General features: G+C 42.6%; 1 protein-coding gene across 6 annotated transcripts in view; it reads left to right on the forward strand.

The window, feature by feature from the left end:
- PTPRM (protein tyrosine phosphatase receptor type M) overlaps positions 1-26,555 on the forward strand; it is a 746,259-nt gene that overhangs the window by 152,586 nt on the left and 567,118 nt on the right. The gene's annotated exons all lie outside the window — the stretch shown is intronic.

The raw sequence follows: 26,555 nt of genomic DNA on the forward strand, positions 1-26,555 counted from the left end.
ATTTTGAGTTGATTTCTCAACAGAAACAGTGGCATCCAGAAGACAGTGACATGATATTTTTGAAGTCCTGGAAGGATTCTGCCAGTCTAGAATTCCACATCCAATGATGGTAGCCTTCAAAAGTGAGGACATAGGGCTTCCCTGGTGGCACAGTGGTTGAGAGTCCGCCTGCCAATGCAGGGGACACGGGTTCATGCCCCGGTCCGGGAAGATCCCACATTCTGTGGAGCGGCTGGGCCTATGAGCCATGGCCGCTGAGCCTGCACGTCCGGAGCCTGTGCTCCGCAGTGGGACAGGCCACAACCGTGAGAGGTCCGCGTACAGCAAAAGCAAAAAAAAAAAAAAAAAAAAAAAAGTGAGGACATAAATCAGCTATTTTCAAACATGTACAATTTTATCAGTCCACTGATTTCTTTAGCACCTGGAATAGACCCAAAGAATCGTATTTAAAAAAAAAAAAAAAAAGAATCGTATTTTAAATCATTAGAACCAGACCGCCATATACAGTGATCTTTCTGTAAAATCATGCTCAGAGTTCCTACTTGGGATATTGGAATACCTCTCCTTTCTGCCTTTTCACCCCATGATTACTTTGACGATAGGGTGAGACCCCCGCTTCCCACATTTCTTTTACCAGCTGGATGGAAATGTCTGGTGACTGTTTCCATGGAGAGCTGGGTCCAGCCAAGGAGGATGGGGGGTGGGGGAGAAGGGCGTCAGGGGCTGGTATCTGTGCGTTCAGGGAGAGCAAGAGGGAAGATGATGGGACTTCAGTGACTCCAGGGGCTCTTACAGGCTTTGCCCACACTTGAAATAATCACAGGTGGCCAGTAGCCCTGGACTGAATGCCCTTCTCCCCCGTCCTCCATCCTTCCGCCAGAAATGAGAAAGAGCTGGATGGATGGAGCCCCATCTCCACACTGAGGTCAAGGCCACCCCTTTGGACTGTGGAACCTCGGGCTGGAGGGATTCGGATCTCTGGGGACATCGTGGAGCATAGCTGTCATATCCGCCCTGGGCACTTACACAGACTTCATCTGTTTGGGAGGGGAAATCTCTGGTGTTTTGTTAACCCACTGACATTTGGGTTTTCCTGCCCTGTTTGACTCATCTAATCCCCATTAATACAGGAGGCAAAAGCCAAGTGTAATTTCCCAGCCTCATTAGTGGTGGTGACAGGTTAGTATTTTATAGCACCCAGCATCCTCGTGGTCACCGTTAAAACAAACCACTTTGTAAACAGGAGGCAGAGTTCTTGACTTGGGAACCCCAGCCTTCTATTCCCATGATTGGAGATGGTGCTGATAAGGAAGCCCCTTCCCCCCACAGTGGAAGTAATCTCTGCCATGGATGTGATATGCTAGAAACTTCTCTTCAGTACAAAGCTTAGAGCCACTGGCCAATGTTTCACCTTAGGGTAAGTTTAGAATTCCTCAGTTGATGTTTCCTGATAACAAATTAAATGGTCCACGTCTGCTTAGGACGAGATCTCTTCCAGTAAGGAGTTATTTCAATGAATGTGACATGCTTTGAAGGTCTTCCAGCCTCTCTCACGTTTGCCTTTGGGGTTCTTTGCCCAAACGGGCCCCCCAAATGGCCTTGTTAAGAACAGGAATCTCTGCAGGGTTGGGAAAGGGGTGTGGCCAAGTGGCTCGCTACTGGAGGGGAGTCCTTGGGAGGGGGTGGGATGTATCCTTTGGCCCCCACCCCCGTTACAGCCCCATTTGAGCTGGCAGACTCACCACCCACCTTTTTTGTTGGCAACACTACTGCCAGATGTGTGTGTGTGTGAAAAACCACCATTTATTTTGGTCAAGATGTTTTGACGGGGGTTTGGTTTCTAAATAGTAATTGATCATTAATTGCATTTCTTCCTACAAAGCAGCACCTGCCTAGTATCCCTGTATACTTTGGACTATCCAGATGTAAATTAATAAGATTTTTATTTTATCTGAGATTATGGGTGTGTTAAAAACAATTCCATGGGGCCATGTGGGAAACTCATGGGAGGACTTGGAGCCCTATTTAGGTGTAATTACAGTCTGACCCCATTTGCTCCTAAGAGCCTGAGCTGTCAGCATGGGATGGCAGACCGTTTGTGCTCATAGGGTCACAGGCAGAAAGATGGGGCTTGCTGGGAGAGCCCCTCACTTTAACGATGATTTACCTGAATCTAGCGTTCTGTGGTTTATAAAACCTAGGTATATATTCTCATTCCCTGTGTCAGGAATATTAAAAAAATATCTCTTCAGAAATCCCTAGGGTTAAAAAATTTCTGTTTTTTAAGTGAAGTTGCCTGGAGAAGCTAGCTCTGCTCTGCTTTGTCAAGCATTTACAAAATTCATTTAAAGCAAGTCGGATAAAAGCCCGTGTTTGCAGAGGGCTTAGGAAGCCTGGTATCTGGTGTTGTAATGGCAGTTAAAGTCAGTTAACTGTTGCTTTTTTGACTTCTAAAGCAAGGTCCGTATTCACTTTAGGTTTTAAGACCTGGTATCCTACATGATAAGAGTTTGCATATAAATCCCCCGATACATAATCTCTCTCGGGGTTTTGCTAAGAAAATTGGAATTACAGGATAGTTTCGTGACTAAAGGATATTTTCCTCTTATCGTTTAAATAAATGTAAAAGGAAATACCATGGGGGTAAGTTCCGATAAGCTACATTTAAATTTATATCTTTTGTTCACTTTTAGATTCCGTTGTTTTGTTTTTGAAAGAACATTCAAATGATTTCTAAGCCTCTTAGTGAAACAAGCTTGCTATTTTTTAACACACTATCTTTTATATTGCCACATCTTCCTCCAAAATACTTTGTGGATTTAACCATTTCTCCTAATTTGGAAGCCCCCTGTGTGCTCCTGGGCGATGGTTAGTCTCTCTTCTGTTCTGGTTCATACTGTGCAGCTGCAAATTGAATTTTATTCCTTGCATCCATCTCCGCTTAGGAGTCCAGAATGGCTCTTTATTGGCCATGAGAGCAAATAAAAGTTTTCTGTTAGATGTGGAAGACACTCTAGCACTCTAAGACCTGGCATTCTTACCTGGACTATGCCACACCCCCATTTTCTTCCACCCACCTTTGGTCATTCCTGGAACAGTTCCACAAATCTGGATGGAGCGTGTGCCGTCTCATGACTGCAGTTTTTTGCATCCGATTTCTTCATTTGTGGATGAGTGCCTTTCCACTAGAATTGCCTCCTGCACAGCCTCTGTCCCCAACAAAACTGAATTCTAGTATAACTGAAACATTCTATGTCCAGGGTTGAACATCCAAGACCAGAAGTGATAAGATGGAAGCAAGTGCCCTTGGGTTCGAGTGTATTTGTTTTTTGTTTTTTTAAAATTTTTATAGATTATACTCCATTTATTTTTTTGATAAATTGATTGATTTTTTGGCTGCATTGGGTCCTCGTTGCTGCACCCGGGCTTTCTCTAGTTGCAGCGAGCGGGGGCTACTCTTCGTTGCAGTGTGCGGGCTTCTCGTTGCAGTGGCTTTTCTTGTTGTGGAGCACCGCCTCTAGGCGCACGGGCTTCAGTAGTTGTGTCACGTGGGCTCAGTAGTTGTGGCTCGCAGGCTCTAGAGCACAGGCTCAGTAGTTGTGGCACACAGGTTTAGTTGCTCTGCGGCATGTGGGATCTTCCCGGACCAGGGCTCGAACCAGTGTCCCCTGCGTTGGCAGGCAGATTCTTAACTACTGAGCCACCAGGGAAGTCCCGTTGAGTGTATTTGTTGAATGACTGATTTTTTTCATCTGGCATTTACCAAGCCTACGAACAATTTTTAAATTATTTTCCTCCTTCCTGTTCCCCCTCCAAGTTTCCCTTTGATTATATGTATATAATCAAATGAATTAAGTGTTTTTTGGTTTCAGCCAACTTCAACTCTTCCTGAAAATCTCATCTTGTAAGGATTCACCAAGTTTTCTGCCTAAGTTGATAAACCAAGTTAAAGTCTGCTGAACGCATTTCTGTGTTTTTTGGATGTTGTCATCTCTGCAGTGTGATTCTGAGCGTCATTTGTGCTTGGCCTGTATGACATTCTAGAAAAGTACCTTGAGTACTTCTCTTTTAATATTTCTGTGATTTCTAGAAGTAGGAAACATGACAGTAATGGCTACGTTTAGGTTTTATTAAGGTTGGACATGAACTTGTGAGCAATGTAAATAATACTCAGAGAAAACGACCTACTCAGCTCCGATGTCCTTTGGCGTCTTAGCTGTGACCACTTGGCAAAAAGTGCTCCTGCAAAGCTTATTAGGGACTTCAGTGGATGCTCTTCGCTTAAAGTCTTTCTTGTTTATTTTTTGTAAGTATTCTTAATTTTCTAATGCCTCTTTAAAGGAAAAAGTCATTTAGGAGTTTAATAATTGGGAAGGGGTGGGTTCTGGAAATGTTATGATGAACAGGAAATGGAGGAACAGATCTTTGGTTTAGTAGAGAGTTGAAGACAGTTTGTCAGCGGAGGCAGCTCTTCTTCTACCCGTATAAATTTGATTGAACATATTTGGAAATTAGTAATTTTGTAAAACATCCATGGAGAAGTAGCCAGTGATCTCTCTGTATCCCATCCAATACTTGTGAAAGGAAAAAAATTGAGGTGAGTAAGTTTCGAAAGCAGCCACATACTTACTTGATGTCTAGTTACCGTTATTGACGTGCTTATATCATCCTGAGAAATTTATCTCTGCCAGCTTTCGTTTGCTTCTCAGTTGAAAGAGCATGATCCTTCCTAGATGGTAGGGTTGTTAAGTATGCGTGTTCAGTGGGGTATGTCAAGTCACTGTTACATAGCAGGGGGTCAGTAGCATCAAATTCCCTTCTCATCCCCTATGTGTAATATAACCAGGGTTTAAATCAACACACTTAGTTCATATATGACTGCGCACCAGCTTTGTTGTACTACCTTTAAGATGTTTCAAATGGTTAAATTTGCTTCTCTTTGAAATGCCATTTTTATCATTGTTCACATAATTTAGTTTTGGCTATGTGGGCTCATGTTTTTGGTGGAATCACACCATTTTCTGTTGGTTTGATTTATAATTCTATTTTCTTTTTGGCTGTATGCATACGTTCTCATTTTGGGACCCATGGCACTGTTGGATTTTTGGCTTCGCGCACCTTTTTTTTCCCCTTCTCCTCTTTGGCCCATCTCTTCCTGTTTCATTTTGACACCGCTAACATAACTGTTCACGCGTGTTTTGTAAGTCTTCCCAGTACATCTTTAATGGCGCAGTATTCCTTTCTATTCTTTTTTATTTTTCAAAATGACAAGCTTATATTTCAAGTGTGTGAAAATGCCTTAGAACACCATGTTGAATATTGATTAGTGGGCATTTAAAATCTTAACCAGGACTGTGTAGTTCTGTTTTGGTTTTCTATTTCTTCTTTACATTTTTTTAATCATATACCTGATAGTTTTTGTCAGCAGTGAATGATTCCTAAGGATCCTTCTGTGCATAGCACTGTGTTGGGTCTTGCAGGAAGCATTTTAAAGAGACCCTATGCAATGAATCCCCATTTCCTGTGAGTTTTTGTAGGCAGAGTTTCATAGAATATGATTGTCATCTTCTGGGTGCTTGAATCTAAAACAAATACGGACACAGAGCCCAAGTAAATATTTGAACGAGAGTATGTAAATACTAAACAAATAGACATTCGCATCCCTTACCGTGGACTAGACTCGGACTCCCCCTATTCCCGCTCTTCATTTCCTCCAAGTGTTGAGATGTTAGGCTGCTCTCCACATCACCTGGAATAATTTCTAGGCAGTTGTACCACTTGAAAACAAGGTAACACGTCCTTTGATTGGACAGGCTGTTGCACTTCCTGTGATGGATAGCATCTTTGCAGCAGGTTGCTTTATGCTTTCCAGTTTGTCCTCTGGAGAGATAAGCAGCAGGAATGGACATCGATGGTTCGGGGATCTCAGGGCAAGAGGGAGGCAGGCTCACCTCCCTCTGAGGAGGCCAAGCTGGGATGGAGGCCCCTGCCTTCTCCTGGCAGCTGGAATGTGGACATGTCGACGTGCAGCCAACCTAGAAGCTTAACGCAGGAAATGTGAACCTTGAGGGAATGACCAGGGGAGTGAGTTAGAGATGATTCCCTGTGTGGCTTTGGCAGAGGGCAGAGTGCCGTGAGAGTCCAGTGGTCCTAGGCGGACTGCCCCTGGGGCCCAGTCCTGTCTGCGTCTCTCCAGGTCACCGCCAGAGCATGGCTCTCCCAGCTACCATTTCTTAGTTACCCTTCTCATGAATGGCTCTTTGTTTAAATTGACCAGGGTATACTTTGTGATATTTGGAGCCGAGAATCTGAAGATAACAGTCAGAGAAATCAAACAAGTGGTCATAGTGGAGGACGTGCACCCTTACAGGAAAGGGTAGAATTATCCATGAAGAAACAGGCAAACAGACATTGGCCTGGAAAACAAAAAGACCATCCAGAAGGAGTCAAGGTAGATCTATTAGAGGTGAGAAGGGAAGTTTAGGGCTGATTTACAGGACTTAACAAAGAAGAAAACAAGCTTCGTTTTTCATCTCGAAGGTCCTTTGAGGAGGTAGATATTGTGATCTTGTTAAACAGCCTGGCTCTTTTTCACAGTGAGAAGGACCAGAAATAAGAAGATGAATAAGAAAATGGCAACACATCCTTTCAGAGTGTGGGTAGGGGTGGGCTTCTTGCTACAGGGAGGAGAAGAACCTGTATGACCCATACAGAGGAATCACTGAAATTAGGTCCATAGCAAGCACAGGACTTGAAGACAGTGCAAGAATTTGGTGCCGTGTGTGTCGTTTGGCTTTTAAACTGATCCAAAATAAAATGAGATGAAAACACTCTGCTCCCATCTGTGTCTTTTAAGTATTGTCGGTCCAGTGTGTGGCCAGACCTTTTTAATATAGAAAATCCTACCTTAAAAAATGATAGGATACAATCAATTATCTTTGTGCTCTTCCACAATTTTTTAATTTTACGGTCCCTTTGCCACTTTCTGTGTGGGAGACTAAGGTAAGGATTTGAAGAATAGGAGTTTTGAACTGCTCTGGTCACATCCATTTCAATGCAAACCTCGCTCTCTCTCTCTCGTTTCACTTGCACAGATTTGTTTCATTTTGGGGTCTTTGTAAGATCTGTCTTCATTTCCTCTGTCCCTGTCAGACTCCTATATTTCTTTGTCCTTTTTGGCCAAACACCATTGTTTTCATCCTCCTTGTGGAGCAGGAGATGCTCTTCGAGCTTTGATGTTAATTTCCTTTCTCTCGCAGCAGCTTGGAGCTGGCAAGCACTAACATCTCTTTCCAATTTTGAAGGGAGATTTGATCTCTCAGCACCCTGCCACCGTGTCTGTGTTTTCTTTCTTTCTTTTTTTTTTATATTCTTTGTTTCTTTATTGAGGTATAACCGACATACAATATACTGCACATATTTAAACTGTACAAGTGGTAAGTCTCTGCATATGTGAAACCATCACCAAAATCAAGATAGTGAACATACTCATCGGCCCCAAATTTCCCTTGCGCCCTTTATAATACCTTCATCCTGTCCCCAGCGACCCACAGATCTTCTGTCACATTAGTTTGCAATTCCTAGAAGGTATGATTCCTAGCATCATACAATGTGTCCTCTTTTAATTTTTTTTTAATCTGGCTTCCTTCACTGAGCATCATCATTCTGGGATTCACCCATGTTGCATGCAATGCATGTCCAGTCTTTTTAATTGCAGAGTTGTATTCTATTGTGTGGATATACCAGAGTGTGCGTATCCATTTCTCTGTTGGTAGACATTTGAGTGATATCCAGTTTCTGGCTGTTAGAAATAAAGCCACTAAGAACATCTGTGTACAAATCTTTGTTTAGACACAGGCTTTCGTTTCTCTTGGGTAGACGCCTAGGAATGGGATGGCTAAATCATATGGTGGGCTATATATTGAACTTTTTAGGAAACTGCCAACTGTTTTGCAAAGTGGTTGTATCATTGTACATTTCCACCAATAGTGTAAGAAGGTTCCAATTGCTCCAGATACTTGTTAACACTTGGCATGGTCAGTTTTCAACTTTAGCCATTCTAATAGGTGTATATTTGTACCTCATCTTTTCATGTGCTTATTTGCCATCCTACATCTTCTTTGGTGAAATGTCTATTCAAATATGTTGCCCATATATATATATATATATATTTTTTTTTTTTTTGGTACGTGGGCCTCTCACTGTTGTGGCCTCTCCCGTTGCGAAGCACAGGCTCCGGACGCGCAGGCTCAGCAGCCATGGCTCACGGGCCCAGCCGCTCCACGGCACGTGGGATCCTCCCGGACCGGGGCACAAACCCGTGTCCCCTGCATCGGCAGGCGGACTCCCAACCACTGCGCTACCAGGGAAGCCCTGTTGCCCATATTTTTAATTGGGTTATTTGAGTCTTATGATTGACCTTTGAGAGTTCTTTATATTTTCTGAGTACAAGTCTGTTTTCAGATCCATGAATATTTTCTCCAGTCTGTGGCTTGTCTTTTCATTCCCTTAACAGTGTCTTTTTTAAAAAAAATTTTTTTAACATCTTTATTGGAGGATAATTGCTTTACAATGGTTGTTAGTTTCTGCTTTATGACAAAGTGAATCAGCTATACATATACATATATCCCCATATCTCCTCCCTCTTGTGTCTCCCTCCCACCCTCCCTATCCCACCTCTCTAGGTGGTCACAAAGCACGGAGCTGATCTCCCTGTGCTATGTGGCTGCTTCACACTAGCTATCTATTTTACATTTGGTAGTGTATACATGTCCATGCCACTCTCTCACTTCTGTGTTTTCATGATGGTTCATTGTGGCTGCTTGCAGTGCAAGGTTGGATTTCTGATGCAAATGGAAAAACAAACAAGCAGTTAATTCTGTGCATCCTTTTGTCTTCCTGTAAACACACCTGCCACGGCGTGTTACCCCTCTAAGCGCTCCTGCTTAACGTGCTTCGGTTTGTCAAGAATTGATTTGTTTGGCAGAATTATTCATGGTTGATTCTAGGAGTAAATTTTCTCTGGTATCTATCTGTAGGAATAAATCTCACTTCTCCGTGCCTTTCTTTAATTAGCTTGTTTCTGTTATCATCAAATATTCATTTAATGAGTCTATAAAGGATCTTCAGTAGTGTTAAGTTGTCAGTGCTGTTTGGGGATAAAATTCAAGATTGACATCAAACGTGTCCATTTTAGTAAAGATGCAATTGACTTAAGTAGTATAAATGGGAGGGGTATCATGAAACAGTCGTCCTGCTGTAATCATGTGTAACGATTACACTGTAAGGAAAACCTGCCTCGAGGAATTGCGAAACCAAGGGTCAAGTTCACCTCTGCCGTCACCTGCCTCCCTACTGTTGGCAAGTCAGAGCAATGGTCTGACCCAGGGGTCCCCAGGAACCGAGTGGCACAGGAGGAGGTGAGTGGCGGGCGAGCCAGCGAAGCTTCATCTGCCGGCCCCCCCACCCCCACCCCCCGGTCGCTCGCATTACCGCCTGCACCATCCTCTCCTCCCCTCCGCCCTGTCCGAGGAAAAATTGTCTTTCATGAAACCGGTCCCTGGTGCCAAAAAAGTTGGGAACTGCTGGTCTAACCTATTCCTTTGTCTGTAAGATGGGATAACATTTTTGCCCTCCTTTTTCACCTGGCAGTGTGGCGACCACATGGAATCATGAGTGTGGCAGTGCGGTCATCCCATTCCTGCCCTGGGAGGACCCCAGCCGGGGGTTATTCTGCTCTGCTCGGCCTTTGCAGCCTGGTCTTCATCCCTCCTTTGTACTCTTCGTGCTAAGCAGCCTTCTCACAGGTCCCCCTCCCTCTGTGTTTATACTCTCCGGAGTCCCTCTAACTGCCCGTCAAGGCTGGAGCCATCTTCCTGACTACCTTAAATGCCTTCTCCCCTGTGGATTCTCCCTTGTTCATCCTGATCTGCAATAGCCTCGTAGTGATCTCTGGTCCTCCATCACCTTAGCGATCTGTGGCTCTCTGTCGTCACGATGCTGAATCGTCGTTGGTCCCGTATGTGTGGATTGCTAACAAGATGAAAATCGAGGGTCAGGATCCTGAGTCTTGCACTCTGTTACCACACTGCACAGAACCCTGGTATGGGTCAGGGGTTACTGGATGCTGACTGGAGTGGCTTTGATAAATCAGGGAAACCCCGCAGACTCAGTTTCCTTCCTTGCATAGTACTTCGGGTGCTCTGTGTGCCTGGGTAGAGATGTAAGTTGGCCATCCTTAAGTCTTACTACAGATAGTTAAGGGGTGACCACCCTGGGCAGCCAGGTGCCAGGCTCTGTGTCTGTAATAAGATCGGGGTGCTCGCTGTGTGGCTGGGGAGACCAGCGCTCGAGTGTACACCGTCCAGAGCAAGAAGAGGGATGTGGTCTCACATGGGAGAGTTACGGGCGTTCAGTGAAGAGCCGATACACTGGGAATAGGGTGAGGGCTGGCACATGCTGCGGCAGTGGGTCTTCATGGACGAGGGAGCAAGGGTTTGCTGGGAAGGTGCGTGGGACGTGCCCCCGGCGAATGTACAGGAGCGTCCAGGAGCCTGCTGTGCATGGGGGCCAGTGTGGTTGTGTGTGGAACCCGGTGTGCAGAGCAGGTGAGGATGCAGGCGGAGATGCCCTTTGGTCATGTGGAAATGAGAACTGGGCTCCTTAGGAGAGAGGCACGTGGGAGCCAGAGGAGCCTCGACTTTAGGACCAGCCGATGCCACAAGGGGCGAGGAGAATGGCCATGGTGGAGGGTCTTCCCTGCTGTTCAGTCAGTGGCAGCATCACAGGGAAGAGACCTAAAATTCAAAGCCCCAGCATTACTTCCAACAATTCTGATTCTGCAGGTCTGGGGTGGGGCTCAGCATCTGTGTCTTAAGAAACTATCCAGGTGATCTGATGCAGGGGATCATTGACCCACCCTTTGAGTAAATGCTGAATTGTCCCTAAAGAGCTTTGTAAATCCAAAGAATTATCAAATTTGCACGTTATCCATTTGTCCTGGCAGGCAGGTCATGGATAGCTCTGTTCGGAGTCTCAAAAGGATCCGTAAATTCTATAAAGCTTAAAATCACTGAGCTAGGAAAAAATAATGTAAGACAGAATGAGAACAGTGCTATAGCCAGAATACAGGAGAGTGGTAACCTTTAAAGAAACATTTTGTGATATAGGGAAAGTTGATGTTTACAAGAACCCGACTATAACACATTAGGAAAGGGAAGGCTTGGCATCCCGTTTGTAAATCAGGATTTATGTTTGGGTGAATATCTCAATGTTTAAAGGAGATACAATGCTTGGTGGATGTAGAGATTTCACGATTTATCTACAATAGGTTTTTTTTAAAACAATTTTTTCCCTGACCTAATTAAATCATCTGCTTTCCCCTGAGTTTTATTTTTTTAATTTTGAAGTTAGCAATACATAAAAGTTCAGTATCATGAAGGTCTTTACTGAGAATTTTTAGTACCGGTGCCACATTTTGCTCTCCTGCGGTGAAGGTCACGCCTGCATTTCTATGATAAACATCTTTCTGAAATTTATGAAGGAAAAAATTGATATTGATGCAACTTGGTTTTCACTCCCAACCCGAGAGCTTTCACGTCAGTCAAGTGTACAGCTGAAAAGTGGTACCTGCTCCGTCTTTTCTTCCTAAACCCAAAGTGGGCATATGGTTGATCCTGGCAACACAAGTACCAGGAATGGGATGCAGTAACTCTAGGGTGGAGGCTCTGATCAAGGATGCACTTCCCAGGGATGGTTGAGGCTGAGGGATCCACTGGTAACCACAGTTGTTCTTGGCAGTGGGGTTTGGCTCCTGGAGTCCCATATTTAATCATTGGCTTAAACATTACATGAAAGGTTACTATTTCTTAAGCCCAGTCAATATTCTATTGATCCACAAGGGTTTGTTCTCCATTCATATGGTACCCAGCACTAGGTTAGATATTGTCCATATGGCCAAGCGCCAGGGCCAACAATTAGCTTACTGAAGAGCGTCCCATAAGAGAGACCCAGGCCACGTGTGATCAAATGCAAAATTACACACTCAGATGATTAAAACCAATTATGCAACAACACTTTGATTAACTAATCCCAGTGACCACAGCTTCTTGTAACAACTCAGCCAGATTGAAAGAAAAAAATGTTTCATGAGAAGCAGAGTTCTCCACTTTCCTGACTTTATATTAAAAATATCCCCATGGGGCTTCCCTGGAGGCGCAGTGGTTGAGGGTCTGCCTGCCGATGCAGGGGATACGGATTCGTGCCCCAGTCCGGGAAGATCCCACATGCCGTGGAGCGGCTGGGCCCGTGAGCCATGGCCGCTGAGCCTGCGCGTCCAGAGCCTGTGCTCCGCAACGGGAGAGGCCACAGCAGTGAGAGGCCCGCATACAGGGGAAAAAAAAAAAAAAAAAAATCCCAATGAATCATTTCTGAAGCAAATAGGGCTCATTGCAGGCATATTATGAAGTCATTGACCTTGATATTATATTCTTTTTTGGAACCTTTCTCCATCAGCGTTTTCTATGTCTAATGTTATCTTTACCAAGGTAAGAAATGTATCTTGTTCTTTGTACTTGTGGATTTTTTGCCTAGGCTACACACTCTAGGTCTAAATAAATACTTTTTGGAGTGGGTGTGGTTAGAGAACCGGTTGTATGAATACATTTTGGTTAGTGTTTGTTTGAGTTTTAGATTTTGAGCCTCTTTGCTAGAGACTGAAAAATGTAAACTGGTTCAGATAATTTTAGTCATGAGTCCGCAGGTGTCAAGGAATGGGGTATGTTGAGAAGAGTCCTACTGAAATTATATTGGTTATTCTCAAATAATCCTTTCAGCACATATGATGTAATCTTTTGGCGGTATGCTTGGATAGGAACGATCACCCCAAATTGGTCCCAGCCCACATAGGGTCAAGAATGGTGGGTGCCTGGTCCTATGATTTGGGTTCTCTGCTTTTCCCAGCCCTCACATCCACGTTCATATCAATAGGGTTTCTTCTACCTCCTCACTATGTCGTCCTAAACATTCTCCTCTCTTTAACGTTGGGCTCAGCCATCCTTTTGCTTACATTATTTAACATTATCTCATTTAGTTTTTATATGATAATCAGACCCCCCCCAACCATACACCTTGGCTACACACCAACACATTTTAACCTCCATTGTGTTCCTGATAAAGAAGTATTGTATTTAAGAGAAGAGAGAGAAAAATAATAGGATGTATACCTTTAGAATGGAAATACAGTTGACCCTTGAGTGACATGGGGGGCTAGGGGCACCAACCCTCCACGCAGTTGGAAATCCAGGTACGATTTATGGTGGACCCTTCATATCTGGGGTTCATCCGTATCCAGGGTTCCTCTGTATCTAAGGTTCATCTGTATCCCTGGTCCTGTGTCCCTAGATTCAACTAGCCAGGCCAGATCGTGTAGTGCTGTAGTATTTACTACTGAAAAAAATCCGAGCATAAGTGGGCCCATGCAATTCAAACCCCTGTTGTTCAAGGGGTCCACTGTATTATCTTAGGGATCATCTAGACCTGAATTTGTTAAATATTGTTAACTATTAGATTTTGATGGTACAAGTCTTTTGTTGGAACCCCAACATTTAAAGTAAATAAAAGTTGACTATATCAGGTAGACTCAGGGTTTAGAATGACCTGGAATGGGTCTGGAAGAACCTTCACAATCTGAGGGTTCTGAGGATTACAGTGTGAAAAACCAGCAGTCTAGTTCCTCCTGCTATTTTATATAGGTCAGGACGCTGAGGAAGGGGAGCCAACATTGACCTATTTACCAGATAAGAAGGTAGGTAAGTGGATAGGTGGGTAGGCAGTGTAATATGTATGTGTATATATAAACACATATACTGTATATATACAAAGTCGTTTACTCCTTATAACATTCTAGAAGGTAGATGGTTTTACAGGTGATTAGATGAGGAAAGCTTTTAAGTTGACAGAGTTGGGGCTCACCTTAGGTCTTTTTGGTGGCAAATCTACATTCTTTGCATCATACCTCCATGCCGCCGGATGGCGCTCCACCTGAAGCCACACGGGCAGGGACAGGACTGGGACCCAGGCCCCTGCATCCTGGTCCAGGGCTGTCCCCCTAGACCACCTTTTCTCTTTAGTCAGTGGCCAAATAGTACCTGCTAAAAGAGTAAAGGGAATATTGAGGAAGCAGTTAAAAAGATGGACACTCCAGCAGTGCTGACCTTGAGAAGAGTTAATGTTCTTAGTTCCCTGTGTTTTAGCAACTAATTGGTCATGTAAAATGACTGGAAGGAAGCTGATTCACAAGTGATTTTTGTGCTCTCTCAGTATTGTTCTTAGCTCAGACAATTTTCCATGGAATCCAGCTTCCTAATTTAAAACATTATATGATGAATTATTTTTCTTCAAAATACTCTCTTTATGGCCTGAGAATTGAAGTTTGATGTTGAATTTTCAAGTATTCACTACTTTTATGTTTCATGAACTTGAAAGGTACAGAACATGTAATCATTAACATTCTTTTTAGGTTTCGAATATAAAATCAAACATGAACGATTGAAGCATTAAACCAGAGTTCCAGTACAATACCCAGAAAATCCCTCTGCCTTTTGTTGACTTATGCTGAGGCCTTATTATGCAGATGCTTAGAATAACGGGCCGTGGATATCTTAGCTTCTTGCCTCTCGTTGCTGACTCCGATTTTCTTTTTCTCTGGAGCGTTTAGGGACAGGAGATCTTCAGGATGAGTTTTGTTTTTCTCTTGGCTCCTGCAGCATTTTCCATCTTTCTCCTTTGTAACTACTTCCTTGGCCCCCGAGTTGTCTTCCTGGAGGACCAGGGCATCTTTATCACCCTCCACATCTTTCCCGTAACCCTCGCCCCTTCCCCCCAGGGCCCTATGTAACATCCGGCACACAGTGAGATGAGGGAGGAAAGAGATGCTGTGAGTCAGATCAGGAAGGCAGGCGCTCCAGAAGCAGGATTTCTTCTTTCCTTGCTGTAGCCAGTGTGCTTAGTGAATAGAGACCATTAGTATTTCTTTTTCACTGTTTCTAATAAAGATAGAAAAGTGAACAATTTTCCATCTTACTTTTGTTACACAAATCTTTAAGAAATTCCATTAAACCCAGTAGGTCTGTAATGAGTAGTAAGCACCTTCCAAGGCCTGGGGATGCGGAGGTGAAGAGAGTATTTCTAGGCCCAAAGAAGCTCATGGTGCAGTAGAGAAGATAAACAGGTCACAATCGTATTGCTGTATAGGTGATACGGACGTCTACAAGACCTATATGTCTTGTGATGGTACAGCAGCAGGAGTGGTTGATTTTATCTGTGAAACAGGTACCCAGGAGAGGTGGCCTGTGAGCTCGGATTTGCACAGAAGAGGAGTCTGCCAGCCATTCTCTGGGCTGGGGATGCGGGGACACAGGGAGAGCACGTGGGCAGCAGCATCATTGAGGTGGATCTCCAGACAGTCGGGGATTACTAGATTATACTCTGAAAGGGAAGCGGTGGCAGGAAATGAAGATAAAGAGGTAGGCAAGGTCAAGTCCGGAAAAACCCCTGGGTTACATGATAACATTTGAACGTTATCCCGTGGGCAGCGAGGTGCCCATGGTATAACACAGGGATAATACATAAAACAGCTGTGTGCTTTATGAAAGGTCAGCTTGCTGGGCGTGTGTGGGGTAAACTGGAGAGGGCAGAGTCTAGACATGAGAGGATGGGCCAAGTTCAGTGGGGACGTGAGCTGAAACTCCAGTTGTGGTGTGGTGGGGATGGGAGACTGATAGGAGAAGCTTTTAGGAAGTTTTGGGGGAAGGTGTTGGGCAGACTCCTGGTTGGCTCACAGAGTTTTGGCTCGAGCCTCTGGCTTGTGGTTCCACCAGCCAAAGCCGGCTGTATCCACACAGAGCCGCCTGGCACTTTAACTTCCTGTTTCAGGTACCATGTCCCCACGCCTGGCTGTGGCCCCCTTTGATGTTCATCATCTTGTAACAGTGAGTGCACTTTCCCATCTGCCACCAAGTCCAACCGTCACCCTCTCCTTGGAGATAGATCATAAATATTACAAAAGTGTCATATCTTCCATAGGCATTAAATCCTCGGGGATTTGCCTATGGTCAGAATTGCCCTCTGAAAATCCTTCAGGAAACTTCTGGGTTGAAGACCAGCATTCTGTTTGTCAAAAGACTGTAGGTCTTTAAACATGAGAATGATGCTGAACCCAAGAGATGTATGCACTTAGAAAGGAAAGACTTCTGTCTGTCATCATCCTCCCATTTTCATGGTTGAAACCACACACGTTAATTGTACCTATGATGTAAGCCCTGCATATGCCCTTTTTGTACGGTGAGCAAGACACGCCATCTGTGACCTGCCCAGAGATAAAATAGGTAGCTGACAGATCCAGGACTTAATGAATCCCGGGTCTCAGATTCCCGTTAGGTTGAATGAGTCTTACAAGTTCCCAATTTTTGTTGTAGAATAAGTACTCCTAATAATAGGAAATTGGAATGAATGCTTTACCAAGAGGATATAGGAAATTGTATTTACTTTTTCCTTATACATAATTTGATTCTACCCAATGAATGGGATGTATAGAAAAAATGTTCATTGAGGGAAATATATTTGGTTGAGTTTGGGTTAATCAGCGAAAATAAACAATTGGCTGGCTGTTTTAAGCTGAATAACACGGCTTGGCTGTACTGCCTATTGGTGAGTTCAGGAGTTTATTTTATCAGCTGTCCCAGATAATGATTTTATGCTAATAAAATCATCAAGAGATGAATTTGTAAATCATACTAAACTGGCAGGAGCACTACGGGGCATAAAATTAAATTCTGTCCTTTATTAATTTCCTGGGTATCTCTGACCAACAACCAGGATCGTTTTCTACCTAGGATACCTCTTCTTGTTGAGTAGTTCCACTTAGGAGAAAATTACAGATTGGGAGTTTCTTAGCATGAAATTAGAGAATGGAATTCAGTGCTTTCATCAAGCAGTGTTATTCTGTTGCCCTTATTCACCTGAGAGATATTTATAACTTAAAAAGAGTTATTTAGAGCAGTGATCTCCAAAAGGCTTTCTCCATGCCCTTTGAGGCGTATAATACACAATCTGTTGATGTATGGAAGAAAATAATTGAACTTAATTTGTATTTATTTTCTAGTTTGTACTTTAAAAGGTCAATTATATGTGTGTCTAATAATCTGAATATGTGGAGTACTACATTATATAATTTATAAGTAAAATGGGATGGTTGGGCCTTTTAATTTTTATTTATTTATTTTTAAAATCTTAAAATCCAAAATGTTTATTTAGCTTTTTAAATTGAAGTATAGTTAATTTACAATGTGTTAGTTTCAAGTGTACAGCAAAGTGATTCAGTTCTATATAATCTATCTATATATATATTTATATATAGTGTATATATATATATTCTTTTTCAGATTCTTTTCCGTTATAGGTTATTACACGATATTGAGTATAGTTCCCTGTGCTATACAGTATGCCCTTGTTGTTTATCTATTTTATACATAGTAGTGTGTATCTGTTAATCCCAAACTCCTAATTTATCTCTTGCTGCCACCTCTCCTATCCCCTTTGGTAAACATAAGTTTGTTTTCTATGTCTGAGTCTATTTCTGTTTTGTAAATAAGTTTATCTGTATCATTTTTTTTTAGATTCCACCTGTAAGTGATATCACATGATATCACTTTCTCTGTCTGACTTACTTAGTATGATAATCTCTAGTTCCATCCATGTTGCTGCAAACGGCATCATTTCATTCTTTTTTATGGCTGAGTAAAAGGTTGTGCCTTTTTAAAAATCTGAAGTTACCTTTACCTTCCTCAAAATGTTCGAAATTACTGATCTAGAGCACTTTTCTAAAATGGGTCAAGGATTAGTTTATTCTGGGACCTCTTTTAAGACCCCCCTCTTCCTGAAGATCCTGGTTAAATAGGTTAGACTAGAACAGTGGTTATCAAACCTAAGTGTGCATCAGAATTACCTGGGGGTCTGGCTTGTTAAAACACAGAGTACGGATGCTGGGCCCCCCAGAGTTTCTGATGCAGTAGGTTGGGGGTGGGGCCTGAGAACTTATATTTTCAACAGAATTCAGGGAACCACTTTGAGAACCTCAGCTCCCACCTGGGACTCCGGACACAGGAGACGCCCAAAATGAGGCGATGATTACTGATCTGGATTTTGTTCACCTTCCCTAGACAGTTCTTGCAGATACTCCAGCATTTTGTTTTCCTTTCCTACTCCTATTGCTCCCATAGAGGCAGACAGCTGCTTTTCACACTATGCTTTTCAATACTGGCATGGAGGATAAAAGCGCCAGTGTGATATTAAGGGAGATTCAAATGTACAGGGAATTCGTATGAGTGGTTTACTTAAATCCTCCCTGAGGTACTTATTTGTATGTGAAAACTGAGACAGGTTACAAATGATTTGGCTGTATCTGTACAATATTTTGGAGTAGAAATAACACCATTACCCATTTTTAAAAAAACAGATTTTGAGGGGCTTCTGTGGTGGCGCAGTGGTTGAGAGCCCGCCTGCCGATGCAGGGGACGCGGGTTCGTGTCCCGGTCCGGGAAGATCCCACATGCCGCGGAGCGGCTGGGCCCGTGAGCCATGGCCGTTGAGCCTGCGCGTCCGGAGCCTGTGCTCCGCAACGGGAGAGGCCACAACAGTGAGAGGCCCGCGTACCGCAAAACAAAACAAAACGAAACAAAACAAAACAAAAACCCAGATTTTGAGATGAATAAGAAAAATACATGGTTGGTTGTTGCCTTTTTAAAATCAGGCCTTTTAAAAAATTAGGAATTGATAGACTGATATGAAATGAAGAATGCAGTAAGTGTGATAAGCCGTAGAAACTTTGACAAGACAACTCATATCCTTTGAATTATATAAAGTATATCTATCGGCAAATAGCATTTTTTTACAATAGAGTGCAGCATGAGCCATTTAAATGCCCGTGCCATGTGTAAAAACTGCTTGCTAGATTAAATTATGTGGAAAAGCGTTCTATAATGCTTAGTGTCCGATTCACTAATCATCAGTGGGGCATTCAAAGTTTAAGAGGCACTGTATACTTTCATTGTTGGCAGGCAATTAAATGTAGATGTCACTGGGATTGATTTACAAGAAGAAAGCAGCGGCTTAGCTATATTGGTGCAGGGTTTTTTTTCACTCTTAAAACAGTTATGTATATTATAGCTCACTTCTGTTTATCCTTTGAAAAATGTAGTTTATAGCCATTTGTCTCACAGTTCTAAATTTGAAATAAATGGAAAGGACCACCTGAGATTATGTGTATTTTAGGAAAATAGAGCATATAACATTAATTCTTTTAGCACTAGTTTTTGATCTGCCCTCTCTGTAGAGAGTCCCATTTAATACTTTATGCATTTGATAAAGGCTGCCTTAAATGGGGTCACTCTGTATTTAGAACAAATGAGAAAAATGTTCCAGAAATCTCCTCAAGGAGTATTACAGTCTTTTTACAAAATGACTTTTAAAAGGGCTGTAATTATAACAAGGAGAATGATTGCCGGAGTATATAAATCAATTTAACCTGTTAAAGTCAGAACAACTCAAAATGTGTGTGAATCTTACAAAGAGTGTGAAATTGACATTGGATTGTCCTCCATTAGCTCCTTAGAAAGGGCACTTTCAGGAGCTTATTTACAATGCAATTCATGTAACAATCATCATATAAATACCACAGGTTGCTGTTTACTTATTTTACAGGGGCGGATTAAGGGTGAAGATGTGTAGACTTGAGAGAGTATGAACTCTGGACGCAGACTCTGCTTGGACTGCGAGTCCTACACCAAACTCTGGGTGATATGGGCAATATTTGACCGTGCCAAACCGCCATCTGTAAAAACAGGGCTGTGTCCATCAAGGTCCAATCAGGAGACAGAGAACAGGCAGTAATTTGAACAGGGAGAGTTTAATATAAAGAGTGTAACAGCAGATTAGAATGGAGAGATTGGCTGGTGGAAAGAGTGCTCTAAAGCATAAAGGAATAGCAGCTGTGAGGGGCGGCCCCTGCTCCAGGGCAGAAATGAAGTCCAAGGAGAAGTTCCATCCAGAGCTCAGATCCAGGGCCCGGTGGATGGCAGGGAAGTCACTGTGGGGCCACACGCATAGAACTTGGAGGAAATGTGTCCTCTAGCGCGGCCGGGAAAGCTGTTCATGGGGTGTCCTTCTGGGGCCGTCTCTCACAGAGTCGCAGAGGGGAGCTCTGGCAAGCGCTGTCTGCAGGGCCTTGCTGGCCACTGTGCACTGGAGAAGCTGGGCCTGGGAAGCCCCTGCCTTGTGGGCCTGGGGCTCCTGAAGCTGTGTGCTAGGGAGCCTTCCAGGGACCTCTGCAAGCTCCATCCTTCCTCCTGGACCCTCTACTGGCAAAGCTTAAAGTCTTGCCAGCTGGGACAGGAAGTGGAGTCAGAGGGCCTGGCTATATTTTTGCAGAGGAAGCAACGAAAAGTGAGTTTAGGGCTCAGAGGTAATACATCAATACTTGGCAAAAGGATATTGATGCCCGCCTTTAGACTTCGTGAGATTAAATAATACGTGTAGACATTTGCGTGGGTTTTGTTATGTGACAGTTTCTTTGATCAGACGTATTGAGACCACAGTCTTACACTGGTTGTGACGATTAAATGAAGTAATGACTGTCTGTTGTCTGAAGCAGAATCTGGCTGGCATGTAGCGGATGTTCAGGAAATGTTTGCAGATCACATGGCGCTCACATCGTAGTGTTGACTAGTAACTTCAAGCTGAACAAAGGGTCCCGGGTAATGGTTCTCACCCTCACACCTGAAAGGCTACAGGTAGCACCCTTTGATGGATCGTGAAGTCCGTTTTGTGGACCCAGACTCAACCTTTTACAAAATCGAATAGAACAGAAATGAAAAAGGCCAGTGTATCTCAGTGGCCATAAATGTGGTTTGTGAAATGTACATATACATGTGCTGGGTTACGATGTCATGACTGTGGGTCACAATAAAAAAAAAATTGCTTAAATACTGCTCTACAGAGTGCACTCTAATCCTTGTCCGTTTGGTTTCCTTTGTCTTCTCTCTAGTCCTGAAGGTTTAGTAGGATGTAGAATGGTCATGTGAAAGAACTTATAAGGTTTCCTTTGGGGAAAAAGTGGACCATCCTCTCCTTTATAGCTCCTGTCCTAATGATGTCATGCTACTTTTGGATCTACTGAATAATTCTCTGCTGTTCCAAAGAAAGAAGAAAGATAAATTCCCTCCTATATGCAAATGACAATATTTTATTTTCATAAATCATGGATGACCTTTATAGACAACTAGCCTTCCTATCTAATTATGGTCGGGAAAAAAATAAGAGTTCAACTTTTCTAAAACAAAAGTCATAATTTGTGGAGACTTCATTAACGTTTAACTGACTTATAGTTTTCAACCATAATAGAACGTGAACATGTTCAATGATTTAGTCACATTTGGAGCTGATTCATCTTGGAATATACCAGGACAGGACTGGGTATTTTGTGGGGCTCAATTGAGGTAGTTTTCATTGTTTAAGTGGATAGTACCTTACACTTAGAAAAAAATTTTAAGCAAAATTATTGCAGCCAAATTCTGTATAGAATTTTGGGAAATTCATTACCCATTTTTCTGAAGAAGCATTTATTGGGTACCTACCATGTACCGGCTCTAGGAAATGTCAAGACGACTAGGAGTTATAATCAAAATGACTTTTGAGCAGCATTCCTAAGCTTTTAGACACCCGTTCCTTCTAAGCTCCATAGTTTTCATGAAAAAAAAAAATAACATGGTTTCATCTGATTTCTAAAGCGCATGTCATCACGTTTCAGTAATAGCACAGACAGCCTGTACTTTTTAGTTGGGGGGTAAATACTCAAACTCACGGCAGCCCATTAAGACTTTGTTGAGAGAAGCAATATTCATAAAGACTGTTTCAAAGAATATTACAGTTTTATCCTAGAATGCACTGAGCTCCCACTTAATCAAGTTTATCCAATCAAAGTTGGATGACATGCTATCCTGACATTGTTACTGAATAAACCCTAAAACCCATTGCTTTGCTGTGGTGACCGCCCCTGAGAACTATGTTCATTAACTCATGTTGATTGTTTCATATGAGGGCCCTGGGAACATATTTCCCTTTGGATTTAGGATTAGGAGTTGTGTTTCTTTCAAGTTTTTAGTTTGGGAGATAGTGTCACATAGTGTTCAGAATATGGGTTTGAAAGACAGGATCCCTGGGTACTAATCTCTGCATCACTGTCCTCCAGCTTTGGGACCTTGTGTGCAAGCTCTGTAACCCTTCTGTGCCTCAGTTTCTGTGTGTGTAAAACTAGTACCTTGGTACCTACTGTATAGGCTTGGCCTGAGGATTAAACACGTCCCCAGTGAATATAAGCCCCTGTTATTAGTTTTAGTATTAATGTTACCGTCTCATAGATGCTGTGAATTGTGTAATCATTTTCTCCTCTTGGCACTGGCTACCCCAAAGCTTAAAGTGAAATGTGTGGCCAATGCCCCGTGAATGAGCCTAGTGATATTTTTTTTTACTTGGCGATAATGGTGGAGTCCTAGTTATAATCCTGATATCATCTTGTCCTTTTTTTTTTTTCCTGCTCTACTTTCCTTGCTTTTTAACTTTCACTTCTCCTCAATTTTATTAATTTAATTGTCATGTTATTGTGCACTGCCTGTCCTGGAACAGGCCATAGAATCATCATTCTTGGTCAGAAGCCATCATCCTTGTTGTCCATTACCTGGGTATTTGACACCCATTGACACTTCCTTTCACATAATAACTCCTTCTTATTCCAGCACAAGTTGTGTGTTGTGTTCACATTTGCTAAGGAAAAGCCTTTCTCAAGGTATGGTGGAAGCAGGTGGGCAGGCACGTGTGTGTGTGTGTGTGTGTGTGTATTTATGTAAGAGAGAGAGAATAAGAGTGATGCAGGCCACCACCCACCCGGCTTGCATCACCTTTCCTCCATCTCTTGTATGACCTTTGGTTTAGTCCTGATTCCCCTCCACAAAAGAGAAATAATTTACCTTGATTGAGGGGTGAATATGGCCCAGCCATGAGCTGCTGGGCATCAGTCCAAGTAAGACAATTCTGGGGAAACCTTGGCAATTTGTTGCTAACTGTACGCCTCTACATGATGGCAAACGGTCTGTGTTATCCTGAAAAATGCAGGAGACTTATTTTTGGAAATGCTTCATTTCATGATGTTTCAGGGACTTGGCTCCCTTATCACATTCTTCACTGGCCCTAAGGCACTCACTTGAAAAGCCCAGCTGGCCTCTGTTCTTTGCTCCTGTAGTGCCACAGAAGAGCCCACGCACTTCACCTCCTTACAAAGTACACATTAAATTTTCCAATTCTGTGTTCCAACTCTTTGCAACGGAGTGAACTCCTCAGAGTCCTTGTAGGAGGTACAGACGGCAAGGACAATTTAAGATCTAGTAATAGCTGGTACTGGTGGACTTGCCCGACTCTGTTAGACCAGCCACACTTGCTGCCTTACTGATTCATCAGAAACACCAGGTGAGGGACATGTTATGTTTGTTTTATAGGTAAAGACATTGGGGTTCCGAGAGGGTAAATGATTTGTCTATGAACACAAAGCCAGCAGGGCAAGAATGAGGAAGCGCCAGGCGTCTGACCCCGGAACCGGTTCGCTTCACGTCTACACAATGTTGCCTTGAAACCTAAAACCTTCATTTTGCTCTCTTGAGTTGGTTATATCCCATTGCTTTTTACCTTAATTGCCTTATTTTAGCTCAATAAACCACCTTTGCTATTTTAGGGTCTTGAATCTGTTGGATGAAGGCCAGTAGTGGATCTGAAAATTGATGTGCAGGGGGCCATATCTTTGGGCAACAGGAAATTCACAGTCTATCCTATTTTCCAGTGTTTCCATAATCCTAGATGGGTCTACGAGGAACCATGGCATTCTTTTTATGTTTCCTTTCAAGTGATAAAAACAGCTTTATGTAATGGGAAAATTATATCCTTGCACCAATGTTGTATTAGTCTTTGGGGTTTGCTGTCAGTCATGCAAGCTCTCGCCTTTATGTTTGGTTATATCTGCAGTGCCAAGAATTGTTTCCTAAACCAGATCTTTAACCAGACTTGAACTGTTTTGCAGATGCCCCCTGCCCCCCGCAAGCTATTTCTCACTGTTTAAGATTGCACTGCAGGACTTTCAGCAAAGTGCTATCTATGCTTCTATTTGGGGGGGGGGGTTCCCTTTTCTGTCAAAATTCATGGTTCTTTCATTCTTTTGAATATTATTAGTGCTACTGCTGTTTGGGCTTATTCCTACAGCACTGAAGCTATTTTCTATATCAAAATTAGGATTTGCAACCAAGGGAGAATATTTCTCATAAATGTTTGCGTAGCCTTCTAACATTTCTTACCCCAAATTGGAAAGTTGTTAGTATTATGTGCTTAAAACAAATCCACTGTGTTTCTGGACTTGTTAAAGCTGAGTAAGAGGGAAGTATAAATTACCAGTTGTTGTCAAGGTGAAGTATTGAGTTAATGCTGTATCTTTATAATGAGTTTTCTGTTCCCAGCAGAATGTTTAATTGGCCAGTTCTGTTAAAAGTGTTACAGAGGATGGCGTCCAGGGCCACTGATTTCACCATCATGCCTAGAGCCAGTGACTAAGACAAAAGCAGAAAGCTGGGGGACACCTCTTAAAATGGCCCGAGGAAAATGGCCCGAGGTCCCTTGTCTCTGCCCTGTTGAACATTTTTTCTCAGTGATTTGGAGGCAGACAGAACGCATGCTTAATCAAATTGGCAAATCACCCAAATCTAGGTAGGAAGACTGACACCCAAATGGCAAAATCAGGATCCCAAAAGCTCTCAACAGGCTGGAGAGATGCCCTGCAAACATTATATGGGGTTTAGAAAGGATAAATGTACAGAAAGTCACTTCCCTTATTGCAAAGGGAAGAAATGGCTCCATAGCAGTGGTATAAGGAAGACATGTGGGATTCCAGGCTCTAGGAATCTCGGGATAGACCAGCTGTCAGCTCAGACTGTTGACAGTCTGAGGTCAAGGGAAGTAGCCAGTTGAATTCGGGCTGCAGTACTGGGAGTCATTGGTTTGGAAGAGTGCTGATGAACTGGACAGTGTTCAGAACACCTGCCAGGATGGCAAACATCTGAGAACCTTGTAGTGGGGGGGAGGGAGGGGGAGCAAAGCATGTTTTGCCTGGAGAAGCAAAAATATAGAACTTGATGGCTCTTTTCAAATAGTTAGCCTTCCCGTGTAAGAGCTGAGATTTTTTCACTGTTTCTTCACAGGGAAGAGATGAGATAAATGGGTATACATTTCAAGAAGCAGTGCTTGGGCCTTTTTAAGGGGAATTGTCTACATGTGAGGTATGCTTTTCTAAATGCTGGGTACCCACCTGTTCAGAAGCTGTCTGTCTGTCTAGAAGGTTGTAGAACTGATGGAAGCATGTGGATGGAAATTGGACCAGGTGACCCTACCTCTGAGTTTGTGCAGTTGCTTTATTATTATTGTTTTATTTATTTTCTTGCTGCCAGGGCATACAGTACAGCCATAGGGTAATTATATTCTTATGTTTGTGTTTTCTTGACCAGACCCTTAATTCTCATCATTGGCAAGTGATTATAATTAATCTTTTAAATTGATATAATTAATAGCATTATATAATGGGCAGTAGAATTTTCATGATATTAAGGTGATTGATATAATCCTTCACTTTGGCAATGTGAAACACTGGGGGAAAGATTTGATGCTATAATAATTTAAAGTCAACAGGAGACACTTAAGAAGATGTGGGGTGGGACTTAAAATCATCACAGTGCCCAGGGTGCTGCAACAGCGGACCTGCTTTGCATATACTGCATTTTCTTTTATTCTTTGTTTAAGTTGCTTCATTTTTAGCATCGACATCAAGCAGATGTTTACCACATGTGTAGTTGTGAATTTATTCTTGCCTTTCAAAATTGTGTGGACTGTAGGCAAATTTATAATCTCTTTTAATTTTGAGACCTCAAATCTCCGAAGTATTAAAGCAAAACCTGTTTCTATGTTCGATTCAGAATAATCCTTAGAAAAATATTTTGCAAGCTAGGTCCATAATATTTACTGTGTTTTGTCCTCTACCAGTGGTATGGTGGAAGTATCTCTCTTCATTTTTTTGGACAAATTATAATGGTTTTTTTTTTCTATTGAAAACACATTGAACACCTAGGATGGTTCTATTAAAGTTTTGAACACAAGATCAATGATGCCTAATTCATATGAATCTGGAGAATATGGGTTATAAATCTGCTTAGGTCTTACTTTCAGTTGGATTATACAGATGTTGGATTCTTTTGGGAGAACAGTATAATATAGAATTATTGACAAGGCATGGTGAATACTCAGCTAGCGCTTCGCAAGGACGCAATGGGGTCAGGATCCACAGTTCCTGAGCAAAAAGGCCAAATGCTTTGAGCATCGAGTAGGTTTATGGTTCCCTGCAGTCATCATAGCTTACC

Source organism: Orcinus orca, chromosome 15 (genome assembly GCF_937001465.1).
Source record: "Orcinus orca chromosome 15, mOrcOrc1.1, whole genome shotgun sequence".
NCBI lineage: Eukaryota > Metazoa > Chordata > Mammalia > Artiodactyla > Delphinidae > Orcinus > Orcinus orca.